The sequence below is a fragment of the Podarcis gaigeae genome, assembly GCF_964106915.1.
Source record: "Podarcis gaigeae genome assembly, chromosome: 6".
In the NCBI taxonomy this organism is placed as follows: Eukaryota; Metazoa; Chordata; class Lepidosauria; order Squamata; family Lacertidae; genus Podarcis; species Podarcis gaigeae.
Window position 1 is genome coordinate 25,486,809 of NC_139682.1, and position 26,374 is coordinate 25,513,182.

Consider the following 26,374-nt stretch of genomic DNA (forward strand, 5'->3'; position numbering starts at 1 on the left):
TGCCTTCTTCAAAATCTTACACAGCATTTCCCTGATGAATACGGATCACAACCATCATTTCAGAACTTATATTATTTTAAGTCTTATTTATATTAAATGGGGTGGACCTCTCAGAACTCCGCATTTTTGACTGTTTCCTTCTTCAATCAGGTGCCCCCTCTCATCTGAGCTTTTACTTTTCTTTTTTAGGGGAGAAAAAAAAAACCCCAAATCATTCCATTAGTCATACTCTAAGCAGTGAATTAAATTATCGGTGCTGGCTGACAGCTGACTTGACAACAACTGGCCACTGTCCAAGGTCTGATTTCCCAAAACATAAAGGCATGCCTGCCAAGGACCCTAAATTATGTTATGCAGGTCGTGAGTCTTTTTCTCCCTTTTCTTTTTAATGAGCTCAATGCTTGAGCAAAGCTTCGCAGCAGTGGCAAGCTAGGATAAAAAGATCTCACAGAATATGGATTCTCTAGTGCAAGCACTTAAAGAGACCTTCAGTATAAAAGATAATCAGCACTGAGGAACAAATACGGATGTTCATCCCTGCAGGAGAGTTATGAATTCGCTTCTTTCCTTGGCACACGGGTAAGGATGTTGCAAGGCAGCGGTCAAACAGAAAGAGCTCTGTAAATGAGGCGGCTTCTTTCATCTGTGCTCCCATCCATGGCCTGAGTAATTGAGCTGGGCACCGGAATGACACTTAAACCCCAGGAAAAGCAATCCTGCAGCAGCTGCAGCTGCAGCAGCTCTACTTTACAAGGTGCAATAGATCTGGGGAGCAGTAACCCTCATTGCCCAGGTCCTGGTTTAGTTTCACTCTGCTACCACCTAAGAGCATGCAGCATCCTGGCCAGCCTTCCAGGAGACGCTTGCCAGTGCTGAGTGGGGAACCAAAGGAGTCAGGCGTCAGGACTGTCACATGTATACTTGCATGCACACAGATATACAGTCTAGGCTCTAGGAAATCTGGAAAACTCCACATTTTCTTTTTGTTTTGAAATGGCTGATCCACAGGTGCAAGTAATTGAGAAACATCAACCAAGCGTTTCAATTCAACTGACGGTTAGGCATTTAACCAATTAACAGCTCAGCTAACCAAGAATATCCATTCATTTAAGCATGATATGCAATGCATGTTGATTTTCGATAATGCATCGGGGTTTTGGAGTGCCAGAGAGAGAAGCTTGGAATGTAAAATGTTACATAATAAAGGTGGAATGTTAAAATAATAAAGGTGCCATTGAGCATGTGCAGAGTATTTTCCCTTACCACTATAAACAAATACAATCACCCTACACACGTCCAGGATTCAAGGGAATGGTTTCTAGCCAGTAACCTAGTTTAAAAAGTCAAGCACCTGAACTGCACTTTGAAGCCCAAAAGAAATGCACCCTTGTAGGGAGGGGGCTCCCTTATTTTTATTTGCAGAAGTCACCAGTATAGTGCCTGTGGGTGCAAGGTGTCCTTGAAGGTCTTCCTCCAGTGCCCGCAAAAGCTTCTGACACCACCACACTCACCATCCCCTTGGTAATAAGGCAGTGAAAGTTATTACCTTTTTCTCCCTTGGAAAGCAGAGAGAACTGAAGGATGAAGTTGGAAGAGTTCCACTTTTCCCCACTTCTTGCTTTCAGCTGTACAGTATGTGCTTCAAGGCTCAATCTAATTCTACTTGATCCACCATTTACCTAGATCCCTTGGAAAACTTAAGCATGCACTCTCTCTCTCTCTCTCTCTCTCTCTCTCTCTCTCTCTGTCTTGGGGCAGAAGTCACCAGAGGTGGCATTAATGGCACTTGCTCAATAATCCAAGGGAGAGGGGGGGGCAACCCCTGCTTTATCAGGTTATTCCATAGGTTCCAATCTGTGCTTGCATCTCAGTAAAATGGGAAGAAATACGTGTTCAGCTCTTAGTCTATGGGTGGGTAAAGACAGGGTGCTTCCAGACAGTCAATATTTTGCAGGTGGGATTCCATCACATGCCAGAAACTTTTTGCAGTAAGGAAAGTGACAGGAAAATGCATTGGGCAATGTGGGATAACAAGAGCTTGATGCAATGCCAAACAACATCCCTGCAAACACACCAGAATGAATGCTCAACGAGCAGCTGACACCCTCTAACTTCCCTGCAAAGTTTGTGCAAACAAACCAAGATTTGTGCTGAATAAACAGGTCGTGTAGAAGCGACCTCCTGACATCTTGCCTCTGTCTACTCCCGATTCAATGCCTTGCTTTATTCCATTCTAAGTTCAGATGCTGCATTTAATGCTCAATAAGCAGGTAGTCAAGAAGCAACCGTGGTTCCCCTGAAAATAAACGTTAAGACAGGCAACCACCAGCAGAATTGTGTGTGCATGCTTGGGCTCATCCCGGGAGCAGATCAAGGCACCTGGTTCTCAACCTGTGGGTCCCCAGATGTTGTTGGACTACAACTCCCATCATCCCTGAGCTCTGGCCTTGCTAGCTAGGGGTGATGGGAGTTGTAGTTCAACAACATCTGGGGACCCACAGGTTGAGAAAGGCTGCTGTAGGCTTTGGCATGAACTGAGAGGTGCTCCCCAGGATCCTACACAGAGCCCCAGAGAGGCCTGAGGAATAAGTATCCCGTTGCCAGGTGTATCACTGCTACCCCAACAGTATTGCTACCCACCCCAAGCCATTGCTTATGCATTCAGTCCCCACTTGTGAGTTACCTGTCCATTCACACTGCAAAGCTGCCAGTAGAAACCACTTCACTTGACATACTACGCTGCCACTAATGCCCAGTGTTTCAAGCCTTAGGCTTATGGGAATCAACAAAAACAAATAAAGTACTTGCTTCAGGTGCAAAAACTCTGCCTGGGGGAGAGTGTGGGAAACTTGCTCTTTTCCCTCGATAAATGGAAAGTTATCAAACTGACTTCACATTCTCCATTTAGCCTCATTAATCCTGAGCTCTGCCAAACTGTTCTAGATGTAAACAGAAAAATAACTACTGAACTCATTTCCGTAATTGCAGGAGAAGGGGCAAGGGGGGAGGGGATAAATTGCCCAGGATGTTTGCTGTATTGTAACACAAAATCCTCATCTCTGCATACCAATCCTACTCCCCCGCTCTGAACTCACCTTTTCAGAGAAGATTAAGAATGAAATAGTCACTTGCTATGGTTCAACATATCATACATTTTATTAGGCAGGCAGGCAGATCTACACACATTTAAAGCACAGTCGACGCAGGTGGCGCTGTGGGTTAAAGCCTCAGCGCCTAGGACTTGCCGATTGAAAGGTCAGCGGTTCGAATCCCTGTGGCGGGGTGCGCTCCCGCTGCTCGGTCCCAGCGCCTGCCAACCTAGCAGTTCGAAAGCACCTCCGGGTGCAAGTAGATAAATAGGGACCGCTTACCAGCGGGAAGGTAAACGGCGTTTCCGTGTGCAGCTCTGGCTCGCCAGATGCAGCTTTGTCACGCTGGCCACGTGACCTGGAAGTGTCTCCGGACAGCGCTGGCCCCTGGCCTCTTGAGTGAGATGGGCGCACAACCCCAGAGTCTGTCAAGACTGGCCCGTACGGGCAGGGGTACCCCCCAAAAAAACCCCACACATTTCAACTGCATGACTTTCCCTGAATAATCCTGGGAACTGTAGCTTTCTCCTCACAGAGCTAAAATGCCCAACATCCTTAACTAACCACGGTTCTCAAGACCCAATGGGGGAAATCATGTGCTTTGAGTATGTTTCTAATGTATGGTGTGAATCTGTACTAAGGCTGAAGGTATAACATAGTCTAGGTGAATGTGAAGTTTAAGTACCACGTTTTCCTCTTGGACATTTGCATTTTTAAGAATATTGAAAGATAAGCACTTATCCATACATGTGTAGTCCCATGTACTTTTTTTTTTTTAGTGGAAGGCTGTCTTCCCACCCCTTATCTCCAATATGTTCCTGCTTGTCAATATCCTTCTTAAATTGTGGCACCAAGAATTGGACATAGTACTCCAGATGTGGTCTGACCAAGGCAGAACAGAGTGGGACTATGACTTCCCTTGATCAGGACATTATACTTCTGTTGATGCAGCTGTTGACTCATGGTCTACTAAAACCCCAAGATCCTTTTCACATGGACTACTGGCAAGCCAGGTGTCCCCCATCTAATATTTGTGCAAGTGGTTCTTCAGTCAGCAATTGGTGGGCCCTGGGCCAAATCTGGCCCACTGGCTGATGCCACCTGCTTCACCCAACCTGAAAGCAGCCCATTTGAGATGCATGGGGCTTTGATCTCTGCCACCTCTCCCTCCCCTGTCAAAGCAACCCTCCAGCAAAAAAAATTGCTGACCAAGGTCCCAAGAGACCTGCCCAAATCACCCAGAAAGTCACCAGAACCCTGCTCAAGAGATAACTTTCAAAATAAAATACTCAGACCAAAAATACATTAAGAAGCCAGCAAGAAGCTACAGCACATGAGAAGGGGAATGGAGGAATGTTTCTGTCATTGAGCAATGCAGAGATTGTGCACAGAACTGAATGGTAGAGATCCATCTGCATGGATGAACAGGCAAGCACATGGAAAGAAGTTGGAACGGCAAGCTGCCTAATTGGAGAAGACAGATTTCGGGTAAGATTGCAATAAGCCTCTTTAAGTTTCCCTAAAGGGTGATCCAGCTGGCAAATCAGTCCCAGGAGGTGTAACTTGACAAAAGTGGTTGGCTACAAGGCGGTTCCTTTCCTATCCTGCGGCTGCTTCTTTCCTTCAGCTTTCTTTATGCCCCCGTGAGCCTAAGGAGGTAACTAGGTCTATGCACCTTGGAAAATTTTCATGATTCCACAGCTAAAGAGGAAATGGGAGTTCTCTGTGTGCACATGCATGCAAACACACTGTATCCACAATGCATTACAAAACAGAAAGGAGGATGAAGAATAGTAAACGAGATGAGGGTGGGGTCCCAAAGTTTTGTTGCAGTAGAATATAGAGATTACAGGTACGTGTCAAAAGCTTTATGGAAAAGATGGGCTTATTCTGAATGTGGGATGTGAAGACTCAGACAAGAAGGTCTACATGGGGCATGGCATTTGTGCATATTTTTTATATGGAAACTTTAGCCACAGTGAATCCTGAGTAGGATTAATTCCCTGCCCCCCGCCCCCAGCAGCAAGGGAAGCCTCAACTGGTGTAAATGAGATCTTCCCTTGAAAACCAAATAACAGATGCAGAAATATGTTTTTTTATCAATGGCCATTGCAGGGAATTCCCTGCACCCAATGGCTCCAGGTCGCTCAAGCTATTCCAGACCTAACAAAAGACACACATAGTAACTGCAATCATGAAATTAATGTCTATTATGGTCCTGAAGGTAAAATGCTCTCTTGACCACTGAAACAGAGTTGAATAGGCACCTGCACCGTTCACTACTCCAAAAAAATCCACTATTTACCAAAGTGTCGTTGTCTAAGGAAAAGGTAGTTTGCATTTGTTTGCATACAGTGGAGGACTGACTGAGAAATCTTTACTCCATTGACAATGCAACATAGACCCTTTCTCAATATTGCTCACATGGCTTTTGTAAAACAATAAAACACTGATTCACTCTCTCTCCACAGTCCAACAATATCTTGGAACCATAATATGCAGTTATATCACACACACCCCAGCAGCAACCAGTTTTCTATACTTGGCCAAAAGAGCAAAATGTGAAGTTTTAGATTTAGGATGTGTATACAGAGCAATTAATGCAGAATTCTGTGGCTTACATCCTGCTTTAAAGCCAAAAATTTCTAAACCAAGGAAGCAGTGCAGTTTTCAAAAGGAAGCTCAAGAAAAGTGGCAGAATGGCAGAAAGATTAATGGATATGATTAATGAATGAGGAAATTTATTTACTCCACCGAGGCTAGACAGGAGATGATCAAGAGCTTTGTGTGTGTATATATATAACAACATTTGAGAGAGATGCCTATTAAGAAAGAGTGTGAGAGACAGCTCAAGCTGTTTACACAGATTTACATAAGTAGTAACCAATCGAAACATTTGGGCTACTATCAAGTAATACTTTTCCACTCAGACCATGGTGCAATTAGGTACTTTTACAACCCTGGGCTTAATGGTCTTACAAGACTCCCCCTCTGAAAATGGCAATAAATATTTATTCATCTCCCTCAAAATGTGGCAAGACAGCACTGTTGAGTTTGGGAACCCTTCTGCTCATTCTGCTTAATGGGGGCCTGGACTTCCGCCCCCCCTCCAGAAAAAAATCTTGCCTTGATTGGACCTTTGACCACTGCTACTTATTTATTTTGAAATCAAATAAAGACTATTTATTCAAGTTTTTTTCTCTCTGCTCCTCTAAAGCTGCAATAAATAGGGTGGCCAGGTTTTGGGGTTAGACCAAAATTCTCCACCCTATTTGTAGGGGGCAAAATGAATAGGTCGTGGTTAGATTTAACCAAGTACAGTGGTACCTCAGGTTACATACGTTTCAGGTTACAGACTCCACTAACCCAGAAATAGTATCTTGGGTTAAGAATTTTGCTTCAGGATAAGAACAGAAATCATGCTTTGGCGGCACGGTGGCAGCAGCGGGAGGCCCCATTAGTTAAAGTAGTGCTTCAGGTTAAGAACACTTTCAGATTAAGAATGGACCTCCTAAACGAATTAAGTACTTAACCGGAGGTACAACTGTACTCTTGTGAAAGGATTACAATTCTTCAATGAAACAATTTGGGTATGTGATGGTGAGGAGATCCTCAGCTCCCCACCCCCTCAATAAGTTAATGCTGAATGTTCTTACTGGTGGAAGGAGGAAGCAGTGGCCTAGGAAAGTATGTGCCACTCAAAGTGGTGGTCTGCAGGCTAGTGCTAGTCAACGAGCCATTGGCTGTTGCTCTGCTTCCAGGAAAGGGGCTACACACACTGTAAATCCTTATCACCCGCTCTCTAGGATTACTGAGCTCTTCCCCACTTCCTGTTGCTTTCCTTCCCACGGCCTCCTTCCAACATGTGCAGGTCTCCACACCCTGCAGCAGATCCTGCCGCTACCTTCCTCTCTCTTCTTCCTCATTTCCACATGCATGCAGGACAGTGTCAAAATGGGGTCATCATTTCTACCCCACTACCCAGATTCAAATAGAACAGCCTCCCAGTTAAATCCAGGATCATCAAAAACAGCAAGAACAACCCTCCTGTCTCCTCTCTCTTCCTCTATTAAATGGGGAGACTGTTGACCCTTTGTATCTTCCCTAATTTAAGGATGGTATGTAAAATGATGGGTGGTGCTGCAGTGTAAACCAATGAGCCTAGGGCTTGCCGATCGGAAGGTCAGTGGTTCGAATCCCCGCAATGGGGTGAGCTCCCATTGCTCGGTCCCAGGTCTTGCCAACCTAGCAGTTCGAAAGTACATCAAAGTGCAAGTAGATAAATAGGTACTGCTCCAGCAGGAAGGTAAACGGCATTTCTGTGCATTGCTCTGGTTTCACCAGGAGTGGCTTGGTTATGCTGGCCACATGACCCGGAAAAACTGTCTGTGGACAAACGTCGGCTCCCTCGGCCAGTAAAGCGAGATGAGCGCCACAACCCCAGAATCATTAAGTCACAACTGGACTTAACTGTCGGGGGTCCTTTACCTTTATGTAAAATGATGGGAAAAGCCGTCACCTTTTAAAAAATTGTCCATGTCCTTTTTATGAATATAGAAGATGCACTATCTTCTGACACAAAGGGGGCTTTTAAAGTTGAAAGGTGAAGTAAATGTGCTTTGTGCTGAAGCTAACATGTTAATATAGTACAAATAGGTTACTGGTCCCTGGCACATTGAGGAGGAGAATTGCTGGTCTGCTGCATCAAATACTTTGAGAAGCACCGACTCAGGAGAGCTAGACGCAGTGAGGACCAAGCCCTTTGCTTAACAATAATAAAATAATCTTACTATTAAAACTGGGGTCCACTGTTGCACTAGAAATTATCCTCCCTTTTCACAGGAGGGGAATCTGGGCAGGCTAACTCACCAATTTTCAAACCATTTAGGGACAGCTTACGGATCAACCTAAACACAGTTGGCGAACATTTCTTACTAGCAAAAGTCATTCAAATTCCACACAAAGCTGTGTCAAGCACTGAGAGAAGACCCTGCCCAAGTTGCAACCCTTCTTGGGATAGCATCAAAGAGAGAAAAATTGTCCATTACTTAAGCTTCTTAGTGTATTTTTTGTCATGAATGGGGTAAAGGATGTCATTTAGTGTTGGCTTTTGGGGGGGGGGGTCCTCAGGCATCAGAACATTTTATGGCAGTCTATGCTCAGCCCAGGTCCCTTTGCAAAGAAATGTCACCACCTCCCCGAAGCGAAGGTCACACCTGACATGGACTAGTATCCTTTCATCCATAAGGAATCACCATGGCATTTGCTCTGCTGCATGTTTGGGAAAGTACAAATTCATTTGTTCAATAGCTTGTCTCCAATTACTGCTTTCCCCGAGGGAGGCAGGATCACAACTGAAGGGTAAAAACCACCAGCATCCAGAAGCTCAGGGTGGACACAGTCAACAACAACAACAACAACAACAACAACAAAAATTTATTATTTATATCCCACCCATCTGGCTGGGTTTCCCCAGCCACTCTGGGCGGCTTCCAACAGAATATTAAAATACAATAGTCTATTAAACATTAAAAGCTTCCCTAAACAGGGCTGCCTTCAGATGTCTTCTAAAAGTCTGGTAGTTGTTTTTCTCTTTGACATCTGGTGGAAGGGCGTTCCACAGGGCGGGCGCCACTACCGAGAAGGCCCTCTGCCTGGTTCCCTGTAACTTAGCTTCTCGCAGCAAGGGAATTGCCAGAAGGCCCTCAGCACTGGACCTCAGTGTCTGGGCAGAACAATGGGGGTGGAGACGCTCCTTCAGGTATACTGGACTGAGGCCGTTTAGGGCTTTAAAGGTCAGCACCAACACTTTGAATTGTGCTCAGAAACATACTGGGAAAGTAATTCACCTTTCACACTTTTGTCCTCCTGAACCATGAAGGGGAAAGCCTAGAATGGTGTCAGGAACATGGAGGCAACTTCCCTTTCTTCAAGAGTTGAGGGACTCCAAATCAGAAGCAGGAAGGGAGCACAGAGACAACCCCAGTAGCACTTCCACCAGTCTGCTCTTCCAGCCCAGAGATGTGGAACTGTCCTGCTTGGACTCAGCAGACTCTATTGCAGGAGCCCCAGTGAGAACAGAGACTCCCTCTTAACTGGTCAGGGCAGGTGGGGCTAACAACTAGGATGCAGCTGCTGCCACTATAATAGGGTACCACATCACAGCTCTCCCCCCCCCCCCCACAACTGTTCACATCAGAGCAGCTTAATTAGCATTAGATCCGTATCTGCTTGTGTACACAGGGATGTTGATGGATAAGAATGTCTTCACCCTATGCCAAGGTGTTCACTAGTTGGCTCTGGTCGGTGTGAAGCTGGTTTGTAAGAAACAACACATCAAACAGTTGCATTTTATAACCAAGTAGGGATACATATGCATTTTGGGTAACTGTGAGCACAGATTGAGAACTCAGCCCTGAAGAGCCAGTGAATGCGCAGTAAACAGAGTAGGAACACAGCCTTAGCTTGTGTGCTGCTTGCTGAAAGAGCATTAAAGCTCTGTGTTCTTGTTGCACAGCCTGAACCTCACCACAGAGCCAGACAAAGAGAAGCTTTTGCCCGCCTTGCTCTGTATTGTCTTTTTTGCTTAAGAAGAAAGATGCAATCACAAAATCTAAACAGAACTGAAGTCCAACAAGAAAGAGAGAAACTGTGCTCCTTTAAAAAGAAAGGTACAATAATGGATGTGAAGCACAATCCTAAGTTTATTAACTGAGAATAAAGTCCCATTGTGCTCCATGGGGTTTATTCACTCCATAATTATACTGGTGTGCTTAGGGTTGCAGGTTTAGTACTCAGAAGAAAGGCAAACTAAAATAATACCACCATATTGAAGGACATTGTACAAAATTTGCTGGTTCCATAGCACAAATCAACTTGAGAGCCTGAGATAACAGCGTTCAAAATCCTGCTCAGCCAGAAAATGCATTGGGGGACCTTGGACCAGCTATTCTCTGACAGCTGGTGTGGGGAACCTGGGGCCCTTTGCATGTTACTGAACTACAACTCCCAGCATCTGGGTCCATGCATGCTGGAGCTGATGGAAGTTGTAGTTTTGAAACATCTGCCAGACCAGTGATTCCCCTACAGCCAAATGTGTCGTGGGGGTGGGGGCCATGGTCCCGGGCACACATTTTTGAGGGGGCGCAATCAGGCACCCCCATGACAGGCATGGAGCCCTGGCAGATGAAGAACAGCAGCAGGCAAGTTGGTCTAGTAGTGGGCAGGTCGGTGGAGGCAGCAGGCAAGGAGCCTGTTGGAGGCAGGCTCCATTCACCCTCCATGTGGGATCCACACACGCCCTCCCAGCTGCCCAGTCCACCAGGGAGCACAACACCTGCCCCCAGATGCCAGCAACCCACACTGCCTAGTACAGCCTTACTTACCTCACAGGGTGGTTTTTTTGTGTGTGTGTTTTGTAAGGATAAAAAGAGAAGGGGGGAACTGAGCCCTTTGGAAGAAAGGTGGGATCATAATGTAATAAATCCATAAAACAATTTGCAGTAAAATCCCATACACCCAAAACAAACCAGGTGATAGAAGCAGGAAGCAACATCATTAAATCAAAAGCCCAGACAAAACTATTGCTTGAGTGCCACCATCTATTGAGTGGATCAAATTGGATCTCAGTGGAAATGGGCCCCAATCAAGTTATGGTGGCACAAAGTGAATTTATAGACAGGCGGCAGTTAGATTTTGATGGAGGCGAGGCCCAGAGAACAATTCAGCAGTGTTTTTTTTGGTTTTGCTGCTGTACAACCAGAGAGAACCAATGACTGAGAAATGCAATTCTTATTGAAATGTAAATAACAGAGACAGCGTGACCAGCCGCACACAGCCAAACACTAGCATATAAGCACTCCATAAACACCAGCATCCAGTCAAAGGAGAGCATGAAACGGCTCTATAGATGGCTGTGCAGTATTAGGCATTAACTAAAACACACTGTTTCTTTCAAATGCAAAAAGCAAGCTAAACATGATGCAGCAGAAAAAGGGGGAGTAGGGGACAAATGCCAAGATAAAGCTGGTACCATGAGTACAACAGAATCCACACGAGGTCAGTTCCCTAATAAAGAAACCTTGTTAGAAATGAGTCAGCTGGATAAAGATTTTTAAGAAGAGCAAGGGACAATGCTGCTCATTTCTATGCCTAGGATTCAGAACAAGCCTCCACATGGGACCAGTGTTAGAAACTGTGATATGAAAGCTATGAGTTAAATGGCACCTTAAACCTAGGTTGTGGGCGCAACAACAGAATGCCTAGGCGCGCTTTTTTTAATAACAAGAATACAAAGCTGAAAATGAATGAATTGCAGCTAAAATATTACGTTCATTTTTCACATGGTGTAGTCCTTCCCCTGCCCATCTCCCTAATATCCTTGTCTCTTCTCCAGCCTGAAGAGAGTAGCTGGAAGTGAAGAGGCAAAAGAAGACCCTCCTTTCCTTCCACCCGGCAATTTTAATCTGAAATCTTAGGCGCAGTACTGTGCCCAGAGCTCAGAAACTGCTTGTGCTAATGAAATTCCCTGTTGCAAAATGTGCCTAGAACAATGGGAGTTCCAAACACTGCACGGGGCTAACTTTCCTTTCCTTTTGACACTCCCATTCCTAAAAAAACCCAAAAGGTTTCTCCCTCTATTACCAGCACCAACAGCAACATTTCAGTTTCACACAGAACCTGACCATCAGCTAATTGCACCACCACACTGAACAGGAGTCCTGACAAAGAGAGCCACACTATGAATCAGCAGAGGAGATAAATTACACATGTTATCTCTCATCACCATGTAGCTAAGAACATACCACATTGTTTTCTGTCCTATCCTGTATATTAATGTAACAGAGAATCTCCAGCCCATGGACCAATTTTGGCCTGCCAAGGAATCTGTGTTGGCCCATAAGGCCATCTCCTACAAGCCTTACCCACCTGGCCATCAGCTGACATCACTGGATGACCTCAGCTGATGGGCAGGGAGCAGGGTTTAATCTTGCTGGCTGCAGAAGTCTAGTTTGTTAGTGTGCTGTCACGGCAGCAACCATCAGGATTGAACCCTGTCCCCCACTGACTATCAGCTGATGTCGCCTAGTGACGTCAGCTGATGGGCAGACACCAGTGGTTTGTGGGAAATGGTCTTACAGGCCAATCTGGACTCCCTGGCAGGTGAAGATTAGTGAGCAGAGGGTTCAGTCCTGCTGGAAAAGCAAGCACCCACATGCAGATAAACTTTTGAGGTGTTTGCAGGATCGCTCACCTTTCAGCCCCTTGATGCCATCAGGATGTCAAATGACTGACAGATGGGTGACCCGACCCTACTTGTATTAAGGGGAGATAACAAGCACATGAAGACAACCACATGAACACCTGTCCTACTACACATTAGCACTTGCTATGTGATTGTTTAAATACCTACTTGGCAGGAGAGTGGTTCAGCACACTTACCCCAGGGTAGTTTTTGTGGGTTCAGTATGGTTCCCAAATGAACAGAAAATATAATTTTTATTAAAAGTTACAGCCACCAAGCGCAATAATCGTCATTCTGAAGCAACAGGGTCTGGCTGAGGATGCAGACAGGATGCACTCAATATAATTGTAAAAAGTTTAAAAAGGAAAGTGAGTTCTGTATCCCAAAAGCAGCAAGATGAGACCCTAATGAGGCCAGTTGTTTATTCTTCCAGTACCATCTGAAACCTCTTCAGGTACGTACCAGAGAATCAAAGAATCAGTGCAAACCCTGGAGCACCACGTACTCTTTTATGCCATCCCCATCCATAGGCAAGCAGTTCTGCTCCAAGCTACCTGCAGCTTCTGGTCACTGTTTCCAAAGAAAGCACTATGAAGGATACATTTCCATAATCAGTGGCCGCTTCGGATGCTGTTGAACAGGCCAACAAGCAAATGCACAAATGATGTGTAGTGTCCAAAAGGGAGTTCATGCTGGGAAGATGTGGAAGCTTCAGCCATGCATGCAATGTTTCTGTACCAAGAGACCAGAGCATCACTGCCTGCTTTGTGCTAAGGCAGAGAAAAAGCCTTCAGCTGAGTGACTCAGCGATGGGTGCCAAACATTCCACATTTAACTGGAGGGCCTGCATTTCAAAACAGTGCAGGTCAACAGAAGTACATCACCAAGGTGTCCCCTCCTGACATTTCCCTTGTGTGGGGAATTGGATGAAGACTCTGTGCATTACTTCTCCAAAGCCCTGGGAACTGTACTTTACCCCTTGCACTGCTACAATTCCCAGTTCCTTTAAACTACAGCTCCCAGGATTCCCTTAAACTACAGTTCCCTGGATTCTTGGGGAAGGGGAGAAACCATGTACTTATAAAGAGTGGACTTATAAAGGTTGCAATCCTATTGGTTGTTTAATGCACCTTGTGGATTTTGTTTTACTGCATGCATATTTTATCACTGAAAACCCACTTTGAGCTTCTTTATCTGGAGGAAAAAATACAGTGGTACCTCTAGTTGCGGACTTAATCCATTTCTGGGTGCCGTTTGCACCCTGAAATGTCTGCAACTAGAGCGCCTCTTCTGCACATGTGCGCAGCACGATCGAGAGCTTCTGCACGTGCACAAAGCGCATAGATTGCTTTTGCACATGCGCAGGCGGTGAACCTAGAAGTACACACTTCTGGGTTTGCCACGTTCATAAGCTGAAAGTCCGTAACAAGAGTGGAACACAACACAAGGTATGACTAATGTGTTTTAAAAGATAATAATAATAATAACAATAAACAAATATGCACATTTACCTGAGGCTCACCGAAGTAAGCAGAACTGTCTTCCAAGTATGCATGCAAGGAATTGCACCACACATGACATTTGCAAAAACAAATTTTGTGGTTCTAATCACCATCCTAAATACTAACAGTGAGCTCATTATCCAAGTGGGGATCCTTATACAAGCAAAACATTCACACAACCAAAAGCCTTTGAGTAACCCTGAGGTTTTCAGAATTGAGAAAAAGAAAAGAAATATTTAGGGGGAGAAACCCAAGGGTGGAAAAAGCACTACCAGTTCAATGAGGACTATCTGAGACGATTCATTGGCTAGAGGTTGCTGAGTGTCTGTTCAGAAGTAGGGGGTGGAAAATTAGTATGGGAGTGGGTTGGGCGGGGAGAGAAGGTGTATGGAATGCAGTGTCTGGAATATGAGCAATCTGCATGCAACATTTGCTGCAGGGTCATCCTTGTCTTCTTGATCTGTTAAGCTGTGAGTGGCTTGGGCCCTGCATACTTAAGTTTAGAGCAGGGGTCAGCAACCTTTTTCAGCTGGGGGCCGGTCCACCATCCCTCAGACCATGTGGGGGGCCAGACTATATTGGGGGGGGGGGAGAATGAATTCCTATGCCCCACAAATAACCCAGAGATGCATTTTAAATAAAAGTACACATTCTACTCATGCAAAAACACCAGGCAGGCCCCACAAATAATGCAGAGATGCATTTTAAATAAAAGGACACATGCTACTCATGTAAAAATACACTGATTCCCGGACCGTTCATGGGCCGGATTTAGAAGGAGATTGGGCCGCATCCGGCCCCTGGGCCTTAGTTTGCCTACCCATGGTTTTAGAGAGTATTCCCCCCCCACACACACACACACAAACCATTGCAGCTACCAAGAAATGAGCCCTTTGTGCATCTAATGAAAACAGCAAGGGCAGACAGAGGCATAACAACATTTTCCTGGAGGCATCTCCCCATTTCCCAAAGGTAGTTTTAAGGGTGAATTCACAGGCACCTCTCATTCCGCGACTGCTGTGACAGATCGGCAGGCCACACAGACATGGCTTTCACAGCAGACAAACCCAAACTCATTTTGCCAATAGGACAGCTCCTATAACCAAGGCTGATCGAGAGAGTACTGCTGTACAGATATTTCAGCACCCTTATGGAAACAGATAGCGATTTCAGTGCTGCAGTTCAGAAGTGAGGAGAAATTACTACATTTTTATACTACCCTACTCCCAGGGAGCTTACTGTAGGTGGGCACCCTTGCTTCTCCCTTCTATCCCATTGTATCATCACAACATCCCTGAAGCTTAGGTTCAAATCTCCACTCCACTGTTGACTCAGTGCATGACAAAGGGCCACTCACAACCATCAGCCTAACCTACCTTGCAGTATTGTTGTAAAGTTATAAGGGAGGGAGGTGAAAGGATACCATATGTGCTACTTTGTTTTGTTTTTTTATAATAATTTTTATTAAGGTTTTCCAAATTAGAACAAATCAAAGCAAATTAAATCCAATCTATTGCCAATAACTAGGACTTCCCCTCCCTACCCCCTCTTGTGTTCCAAATCTTCCAAATAAGCAATTAAATTCAACAAATTCTTATCCCCAAATTACACTCTTCGTCAATAACCCAATTTATCCAAATTCTCGTCCCCTAAGATCGATCTTTACCCTTCCACAGGTTTCCCCCTTTCAAACATAGTACAGATGAAAATAAGATAAATGTAAATAATAATTTTACAGCCTTTGGATTCCAATTTTCCCTCCCCTCTTTCCCCTTTGCGTTTCACCTATCCCTCCACTTCTAATATCTTCCTGGAGTTCCCACATTATACTATATCCCTCCGATTCTTTGCCAGTCTTTAATTACGGATGTCCAATCGTAGAAGGAGTCTATCAAATAAGGGCCCATTTCTTCTATCCAGGTTTTTATATCCAGGAGTAAAAACTCCAATTTTGTATCCATAAGCTTGTCAAACCTGAATATCCCAAATGTTCCCCCAGTTCTGTCCAGTTCTTGTTGTTTCCTTGTTCTTATCAATCATTCTCCTCCTTTTTATTTCTCTGTTCTCCCACAGAAATGTTCTTTTTCCAAAAGTTTCTAGTGTCTCTGCAGAGGTTTGTTATTCTTGAAGCAAAGCATTACATCATGTTCCTTTCATTTTCCAACAAATAGTTCCATTGTTTCCTGTAGTATGTAGACCTCTGTAGACAAAATAGTGTTCCATTCCTGCAGTTTCCCAGGAGATTGAAAGTTCCATTCAACTGTTCACATTTCCTGTGAAAAACACATGCAATGTCCCTCGGCTCCTCTAGGTGGATTGCAGTAACAAAGTTCCCTTCCAGAATCACATCCACCAGACCAAGTAGCTTGTTGACCGATATTTAAAACAGTTTGTATTCAATTTGTAACAAATATAACCGGCAAAGTCCTCATAACAAAGTCTCTATTTTAATCTTCCTTTTTGACAGCTCTTTGACAGCTGTCAAAACCTCCATCACTTTTCTCCAGGAAGTTTCACGAATCGCTCCAGGGATTCCGGGGGGGTTGCTTTTTTTTAAAACAATTCCACTTTTCTCCTCCAGCTCAATCTTATAATTTTCCCTCGCGAAGTTGCTGATTCGGCAAGATAAGGTTACACTCGATCTTAGTTGTCCAGTCCTTTGTTTTGGCTCTTCTACAATTTAGGGGTAGGCTGACTTCCTTTTTTCCACCTCCCCCGTTCGCTCCGAATTTTAAAAATTTATCCCCTTTTTTTTTTTAGTCCATATTCCAATTACTCACGGGTTCTTCTTTAGAGCCGAATTTTCAATAGAAGAAGTCAGCGCTCTCCGCCGGATGGCATGCGGCTGCGCTCGGCAGGGATAGCAGAGAACTCAAAGCACCACGCTTCTCCCCGGCACCCGATCCGTAGCCTTTAAAAAGGCTCCTTCACGAGTCGGGAGGGCGCTAACGGTGCCAGCCGAGTCTCCATGTCCACGGCCTCAATCTGGCCGTGGTTTTTAAGGGTCCCCGCATCGCCGGTGCGGTAGGACCCAGCCCCTGCCAAGCCGGCTCCCTCCGGAGCTCGGAGGGAGCCCGCCATTCGGCGATGGCGCCGACCCGGAAGTCCCACCATATGTGCTACTTTGACCTCCTTAGAGGAAAAGCAAGACATATAAGTAAATAGTAACTACAACAATAAGGTGTTGGTTCCTGCCTATGTGACTCAGAACCAAGACCTTTTTATACGTACTGAGAGTGGTTAATATTAATAGGTCTCAATAGTTTGGATGGCTCTCATCACTAGGTTGGGCAGTTATTATTTTATTTATAAATGTCCACCTGTGTTTTTAGCATCCTACCTGTAACAAGGCCAGGGAAAATGCAAATTTCATTGTGCTTTATTGAGGAAAATGCTGTTCTAACATACTTTATTATATTACCGTAAGTGCTATATAAATGATGAACTTCATCATTAAATGAAAAAAATTTAATAGGATTGTTCCTAATGCAGCTTAGATGCTGTACTGAGACAACATACATCATCCAAGACATGAAAACTCTCTCTTTCCTCTCCCAAATTAGATTTTTACATTGGCATTTTCACTTTGAGAGACTCGGTGGAAAACTGCAATAGAGCAATCAATCCCAGATGCTCCCTACTTTTCAAACACGATTTCATTTTTTTAAAAATAAAAAAGCACTCACATTTTGCTTAACTACAAGATGGTGCCTAGATCGCAGTTAAGGTGGAAGAAAATTCAAAGTGAAGCAAAGTGAAAGCACAAGAATGGCAGAAGGAAAATGAAAAAAAAAACACCTCTAAATTGGCTGCCACTCTGCGATAATGGAAACTCTGCAAAGTGATAACACCCAAAGCCAATCGTGCAATGGAATAAACTGCCCTCCTGTCCCAAAGTAGTACACCAGGATTAACATATACAGCCTTATCCTCCTTCATGTAGGAGGACTGAACTAGATTATCCATTTGGTTGTTTGCAACCTCATCTATCACCAAAATACCTTCAGGAGGTCAAGGGTGCAAGGGAAGGGAGGGCACATAGCCTACTGTCAGAATTGCAACCTCCCCCTCTGCTTCCTGCATCACAAATTTATCCTTACTTCTGATTCTTGCACCCACTCAGTAGGCATCACTTACATATGGAAACATGCTGGCTATCCTGCCCTCATCAACCCTCATCAACCCAGCTTCACAGATTTACATAAGCAAGGGGGGTTATTCAAAATTTCTGGCATGCAGAAACTGCAGATCTAGCCTCGTTTAGCAAAAGTTGCCCATCAAGTCCCCCCCCCCCTAATAAAATCGCTACATCTCCCAAGTGCACCCTCTGCAGTACTCTGCCTGGCCCAAGGGTGTCAAAGCTCATTTTGTCATCATAGCAACAGATGACAACCATGGTGGCTGTAATGCCTTGGCCTGCCCAGGCCCCGTGTGAATGACATCACAGCAGTTTCAACTGGATGATTCTCATCAGCTGTGAATGTGCAAGTGAAATAACGCAAGTTAATCATCACTGTGTGTAGGAGACAGGTTTGAGTACATTCAGTGCTCAGAACAGGCAAACACACTGTACATTAGGATACACTATCAGTGCAGCTCATATTTCCTAATACCACATCTAATTTGGCATTTAATGCAGAAAAGGTATGCCCTTACTGAGAACCTTAGCTTCTTAACCTATTTGAAGAAGCAAGTTCCTAACATTCAAGTTTGTTTGAATAGACTTTTGCAGTTTGAAAGGCAAAAATACCCCAAAAGCAGCTTACAATCATATACAATTCAAAAAGCTGCAGAGGAATGGAATACAGAGCCCTTTTCCAGACCACATATTGGGTTTGTGACAGGTGGTGGTGTTAGAATCACACCTGCTGTCCCTGTCCCCAAATGATGCACATGCAATTGACCTTGGAAACAGATCCTGCAAACAGTCAAACGATATATGCACTGGCATGTTCAGGGATTACATGAACAGAGCCTATGCATGGTATGTTGATAAAGTCAGTTTAAACACACACATGTTGGAGCACAGTCTCTGCATGTATATTCACTTAACTTATCTTAAAAGTGAACATCAGTAAGCAGCTGTGTCAAAGGAGTAGAACCCTTGTATAGCTGACCTGAAGCTAGGAGGTTCCTCCCTGTCTCCACACCTCCTATCCCTAAGTTTTAACTCATACATCACCCTTCCTAACATTGCTTTGCTTAGGGGAAGGATATATTTTTTTAAAGAACTGAGCATGTTATTGCAAATGTCACCTTATTCCAAATGAAGACAGCAACTTAGATGAAAGCACATAAAAATACAATCATACGTCCATGAACGTAAAATCATTTTATCTTTCAAATTTGATGTTTCAGAAAGGACTAATTCCAAAATCACGCCCCCCCCCCGTCTCCTTTTCCTTCCCCAACTGTTCTGCATCTCTGCCCTTCCTCACCCACACAAGTCCTCCCTCTCCAAGCTCCCATGAAAGCATCCCCCTCATTTGCTAACACAGCGGTGGCATTACGACACCCTCAATCACACTCCCCAACCCGATTTCCCTCCTGTGGGTATTTGGAGAAGGCACGGAATGGAAATAGCAAAAGGGTGTCAGGAAATAACTGCTATGCATTCACCAGAGCTATGCAGAAGACCAGGGCAGAATAATGCATGCAATAGGAGCAGGAACACACATGGGAGAGAGAGAAATGTACACTGCACCTGCCCACGGCTTAAGAGATTGAAACATCCATGGCAGAAGGACTCCCTTAAGCCACCAAGGAAACATGAATATGCACACATTATTGCATATATGCAGACACACTCTAAGGAAGCCAAGGAAGAAAGGCGGAGTCTCAAACGCATTGGAGCTCCGTTATATGAATGCAAAGCTTTAGGAATGCTTTTCTGTTTCTGTATGGATTTGGATCCCCTAACCATACAATTGCAGAGCTGGAAGGAACCCCAAGGGTCATCTAGTCCAACCCACTTCAGTTCTCAGAGCCTCCAATCTATCCCCACTTTCCCATAAGGTCTGCTTACATGCTGGGCTTCTTTTGAGGCAAAGGCTCAAACCCCAAATACACTCCAGTTTGCCCTACATCAGCCAACACAATGAGGGCAAGAGAACCTCTAACGATGTGCAGAGTGTCACTCCTCCTTTCTCTCCCCTGCAGAAAGAGGGAGAGAGGACCCCCATCCTTTCCTCCTTACACGTGTTGACGGACCGTGTGAACGTCTGCATAACCATGCCCCCACACCTGTAGGGTTTTCCACAGGTGAGAGCCCCGAGGCCATTTCATTAGCCGTTTCCTTCTAAACTTCTGAAATAAAAAGCTGGAAGTTCTCTTTTTGCGTTCAGCAAAACGCACCGGGGGGGGGGGGGGATAACTCAGGCACAGCCTAGCAGACGATCTCGAACATACGTGTTAGAACCTTCTTCAGGTAATACGCGGGGTCTCCTCCGCATCAATCCCTAACAAGAACAGGAAGAAAAAGCTACCCACCTCCTTCCTGGGTGCTTCTGCCGCGGCTGCAGCGGCTCCGAAGCAGCGATGGTGGCGCCTAGGTGCGAGACGCGCCCGCGAAGCGACCGGCTGCAAGAGCCGCTCTGAACCAGCCGCAGCTGCTCCGCCACTCGCTTAACGCGGCTCAGCGGCAAGCAGCCCAGATCCGCCCGAGGCGCCTGACCAAATCCCCACCGCAGCCGCCGGCCCCAAGCGAAGCAGCGGAACCCTGCAGCCGGCGCTCCGGGGAACCGCTCGTCCCCAGCAGCCTCAGTGTCCTTTGCGGGCTCAAGAAGCGGCAGGAGGCAGGAGGACTCACCCAAAGAAGGGCGGGCGGGGGGAAGAGAATGAAAGCCGCCGGATCCGATGGTACAGCCTTTGGGTCCGGTCTTCGGTGGCCCCGCCCAGCTCCGCCCCACGAGGCGGAGCTATGCAAAGTGGCGAGGGGGGAGGCCGTGGACCAGGGATGCTGAGCAGTGAGGAAGGTGCTGAGCGGGGAGATGGGGAGATGGGAAAGGCGCGGGCGCAAACGGGAGCGAGCCAGGCTGCAGGGCTAAAAGGATGCTCCACCAAACCTCGAAATTGTGCTCCCGGAGACGAATCAGATACTTGGAATACACGCGCGCGCATATATATTCCTGTACCCAATGCAAGCATCTACACAATCCCAAAGTACATTTTCACACGGTAGTACAGAGATCTTGGAGGGCAAAGTTGTGAGTAGCACGTGCCCCCCTCCCAGATAGTCTGCAAGGGATGATGACCCATTTTTATGTATGCATTTATTTGTGTGCTTTCTGTATTCTTTATCCTTTTTACATATTTTCAAGAAACAGGATATAAGCATAAGCACAACGTTCTCAAAACAATTGGTATGCTTAACAAAAGTAATGGCCGCAGGGCAGCTATATAAAATATGCATAATAAGCAAAATTTTAATATAATTCTCATAAAGGAGCACAATGGGGGGGATAGCCTTTTTCTGGGCTGAGGTCCACATTCACTCTATCCTAAACTCTTAGGAGGCTTATTGCATGAGTGGGTGTGGCTATCCTACACTCTTACAGGCACACACCTCTGTTAGCTGATCCTAGGTAGATCAGCTGAGGACGGAGTTTGTAGCCCTCTCTCCTTTTATTGAAGTATTGATCTGATGAAAAGGGATGGGGTGGTTTGCATTCCTGTCAGAGTGATGGACTTCACCCATCCAAGCACCTTGTGTATTTATTGCTGCTGCTGTTGCCAAAAAATTTTTTGGGGGTGGGGGAATCAGGCCCCCAAACTGTGCATAAGCCACCTCTGAGATGTAGGTGTCAGTCTGGTCAGCTTTTGCATGTGAAATAGGCTGGTCCATCTTGTATTTAGTCTCAGGCAGCAAAATGTCTGGGGCCTGTTTTGAAAATAAGGCTGCTCTTCTAAACATGCATCATACTTGAAAGTTAACAACATCAAAATCATTAAGGCTTAATTCTGTTTAAGACATATATGTAGGGCAAAGTTCGCCTTCCCCAATCCACTTTTCTTTTTTACAAGGGCTAAATTCTGATTAAAGAAAAGAAAACCCATTCCAAGCACTCTGCTTTGGTTTGAGGCTTGGCAACAGTGTTGGTTTAAATGCAAGCATTCCAGTTTAAGTGGTTTGTGGGTTTCAGCCATAGTAATTATTGTTGTCATACAATCCAGAAAAGAAAACCAAAGAAATAAGCCCAGTTGGACTCAGACTGCAATCTTATGTGCACTTGCAGTGAAATCTGAGTTGTAAGTGCGTGAGAGGGGATGAACATGGCTCCCATTAATGTTGAATCAAGCCAGAACTTCTTATAGTCTAGAGGTCCTTCCAATGGAGATCAGTATGAAATTTCTGCAATGTTGAAGTCCAGTCACTCCTACTGTTCAAAGGACAAGACCACAAATTTCTATTAAAATGAGTCAAGTCAATAATTTTAATTTTGCATCCCATATTGTCACAATTTATACAATTTTCAAGGGAGCTTTGAGATGGCTGTTTATTGTGAGATTGGCTCTCCTGATGCATGGAAGGTGTTTCTTTGCAAAGTTCACACGACATTGTTGGTATCAAAATGCCAGCCTATATTTTTCTCAATTTAATCCAGATTTGTGCTTCCAATGAGAAATCAATGTTGTTATTTTTTAAAAAAGAGCTGTGGCCAATGACCCATTTGCAAATAAAGTCTCCTTCTGGAAGCACCCCCAGTCAAGCTGGAATTTTTTTTTTTTGTACCCCTGCCCGTACGGGCCAGTCTTGACAGACTCTGGGGTTGTGCGCCCATCTCACTCAAGAGGCCAGGGGCCAGCGCTGTCCGGAGACACTTCCGGTTCACGTGGCCAGCGTGACATCGCTGCTCTGGCGAGCCAGAGCCGCACACGGAAACGCCGTTTACCTTCCTGCTGGTAAGCGGTCCCTATTTATCTACTTGCACCCGGAGGTGCTTTCGAACTGCTAGGTTGGCAGGCGCTGGGACCAAGCAGCGGGAGCGCACCCCGCCGCAGGGATTCGAACCGCCGACCTTTCGATCGGCAAGTCCTAGGCGCTGAGGCTTTAACCCACAGCGCCACCTGCATCCCCAGCTGGAAATATAGTAATAAATAAATTCCTATGAGTATGTCTGTACTACTTGGGGCTGATTAGATTTGTAATCCAAAACATTTGGAGGGCACCAGGTTGGGGAAAGCTGGGCTAAGGGGATGAATAACTTATAGTTGTACTCAAGGTTAAGAGTGCTGCATTAACACTGCTTTGTACTTCTAGGTTGCTGAACAATCTCAAGGCGCTCAGTATAAGTTAATGAATCAACGAACCAAATAAGTTGTTTGAGACAGTGTCTTCTCAAAAGCTAGAAGTCTTTGTTTGTTTGAAAGTATTTAGCTTTAACTACTAGACTAGTCTGCCAATGTTTAATCAAAGCCTGTATTTGCTGTGAAAAGATGTACGGTTTTCTCCCTACAATGCCTTTGGGAGTTCATTAGTGTAATTAGGGGTCAGAGCATTAAGCACAACTGACAGAAGTGTGGATTAAGGTAGTGGGTCTAGTAAGGTAAACTCAAATCCACTGGCTGTTTATTTGAGATCTACCATATACTGTAGGCTTACAGGAGCAGCTGTGAGCCCTTTGATAAAGAGTGAGGGTTGATTTTCCCTTGGGTGGTCCACAACATGTTACAAAGAGCAGGTATGGCAAGTCCTTACCCCAAGGGCCTTACAACATAGAACAGACACAGGAAAACAACATTAGAAGGGTGAAATGGAAGCATGAGTAGACAGGGGAAGAACATGTGGTTATTCCAATGACACATACTTTTGTTAGTTTCAATAAGGTATAGGACAGGTGTGGGCAACCTTTGATCCGCCAGTTCTTGCTGAACTACAACCCTCATTGACCTTGTTTGCTGGGGCTGATGGGCATTTTGGTTCAGCGACATCTGGAGGACCAAAAGTTCCCTAGACCTGATATAGGGATTAGTAGGGAGAATGAAGGAGCAGCAAACCCAGAGGGAACAGGAGAAGGGCAGCAGTAGATTGAGGATAAGGAAAATGGATAGGAATGAGATTAGCAGACAGAGGGCAAGTGGGTACCACCATGTCTAAAACAAGTTTCTGGATGAGAATGAGGCGTTTAAGACCAGGTTGATGGACTATATGGAGTTGACGGAAAGGACTGGCAGAATCCGAAACCAGGGAGAGGAGATGGTGGAAGAAGATTGGAAAATTTAAAGTTTATATATAGACATATGGTTAAACTAATGAGTGATAGAAAAATGGTGGAATGATATTTTATGGGCTTAGCAGAAATGTTATAGGGAGTTAAGCATATATAAGTATTTTAGTTTTAATGGAAAATAAGGTTAAAAATATGTTATTTACAATATGATAGAAAATGGAGAAAGATGTAAAGGATTTGCTGAAACAATTACGGTAATAGAAGTGGAATACAAAAAGGGAGGTGAGAGGAGGTCGAGGAAACAAGGGAATGAAAGATAGAGTATGGAAAAGGGATGATGTATGTTTTTAAATTGTTTTTGTTTTGTTTTGTTTAGGGTTAGGGTTAGGGAGTGGGTTTTGTTTAGTTTAGTTTAATGTGTTTAGTTTTGGGTTTAGGTTGTGTTTTGCATTGTCTGTATACTGTATTGTATTGTTTTTTTTTCTCTTTTGCTTTTTCTCCTTTGTATTCTTTTTTTCTTTTCTTTTTTTGTAATCTATAAAAGTAATAAATATTATTTTTTTAAAAAAGAGAATGAGGCGTTTAAGCAGGCAGGGTTTGTGCAAACTAGCAGTCTCAAGGACAGGCTACAGAGCAGCCATCTTGGCAAATATGTCACACCCAAGCAGTCCAGATCCACCTGGGCACATCTATCAGCTTTTACATGTCAAGGCAATTTACAAACATAGCATAAAAACAGCTAATGGTTGTTAAAAAGTAACTAAAGATAGGCTGTAAAATAATACAAAAACATCTAAGGCTGAGAACTTTTCATCCAGCTGTTCTTCAGGGTCCTCTAGCAGTTGCCTCGGGTTAAGTACTTAATTTGTTCCGGAGGTCCGTACTTAACCTGAATCGGTTCTTAACCTGAAGCACCACTTTAGCTAATGGGGCCTCCTGTTGCTGCCGCGCCGCCGGAACACGATTTCTGTTCTCATCCTGAGGCAAAGTTCTTAACCTGAGGTACTATTTCTGGCATAGGCGCCGACTCCATGGGGCCTGAGGGGGCCCGAGCCCCCTCAAAAATTCCCCCAATAATTTAAGAAAATTATTACCGTATTTTTCCGGCATTCTGCCTCAGGGTCTTACTGCCCACCCTGCTCTGTTTCCTTGCTGTGTTTGCTCAAACGGAACAAAGAGCAGGGAAAGCCCCTCCCCTCCAGGCAGAGGGAAAGCAGAGTGTGTCTCTGTGCTCCGTGCAGGAGGGAGAGAGAGAGAGCGAGAGAGAGCGCCCGAGCTGGCTGACTTGGGTGGGTAGGTGAGGGAAAACTTTTGCCTTCCTTTCCTCCCTCCTCCTGTTATACCCCTCTCCTGCATTCTTAGCCAGCTGCTTCTCTGCACACCCCTCTCCTGCTCCGTGTCCCTTCTGTGTTTTTCCTTCCCTCCCCACTTAAAATGTGGTTAAAAAGCATGGATCCACATGGATCCTCAGGATCTTTGCATTGGGTCAGCCCAAATTCACCATCAGAGCACATAGCATGTCCATGGCTACAGCCTGCCCCCCAAAAATCACGCACCCACTGTTGCCTGGGGCTGCAATGGTGCAAAAATGTGGTTAAAAAGCATGGATCCACATGGATCCTCAGAATCTTTGCATTGGGTCAGCCCAAATTCACCATCAGAGCACATAGCATGTCCATGGCTACAGCCTGCCCCCCCAAAATCACGCACCCACTGTTGCCTGGGGCTGCAATGGTGCAAAAACGTGGTTACAAAACATGGATCCACATGGATCCTCAGGATCTTTGCATTGGGTCAGCCCAAATTCACCATCAGAGCACATAGCATGTCCATGGCTACAGCCTGCCCCCCCAAAATCACGCACCCACTGTTGCCTGGGGCTGCAATGGTGCAAAAACGTGGTTACAAAACATGGATCCACATGGATCCTCAGGATTTTTGCATTGGGTCATCCCAAATTCACCATCAGATCACATGTCTGTGGCCACAGCATGAAGCACAAAAATGATACATCCACTGTTTCATTCAGAATGTTTTTTCCCCTTGTTTTCCTCCTCTAAAAACGATGTGCGTGTTATGGTCAGGTGCGTGTTATAGAGCGAAAAATACGGTAGTTATATTATGCTTTGTAAAATCACAAAATTATGTTGGTATTTTTTATTTTCCTTGTTTGATGATAGTTACCTTTTAAAATACATTCAGTAATGAGTTAAAACAAATAATTATTACGGTAGTAAAAGAGGCGGCGCGAGTAGTTTTGCTCGGTGCGTGCGACTGGCCCAGCCCCTCTTTCCTTTTCCTCTCTTCTGCTCTCCTGCCGGGCGCCTGAGGGAGAGTTACTTAGCGGTTCTGAGGAGCCGCTGTTGTTTC

The 26,374-nt window shown here is 45.0% G+C and overlaps 1 protein-coding gene across 1 annotated transcript in view; it reads right to left on the reverse strand.

Moving 5' to 3' along the window:
- PPP1R16B (protein phosphatase 1 regulatory subunit 16B) overlaps positions 1-20,736 on the reverse strand; it is a 109,538-nt gene extending 88,802 nt beyond the window's left edge. Inside the window, exon 1 of the mRNA XM_083746241.1 lies at positions 20,325-20,736. The gene's annotated coding sequence lies outside the window, so the exon portion shown is untranslated. The remainder of the gene's footprint in view (positions 1-20,324) is intronic.
- Positions 20,737-26,374: the final 5,638 nt, after the last annotated feature.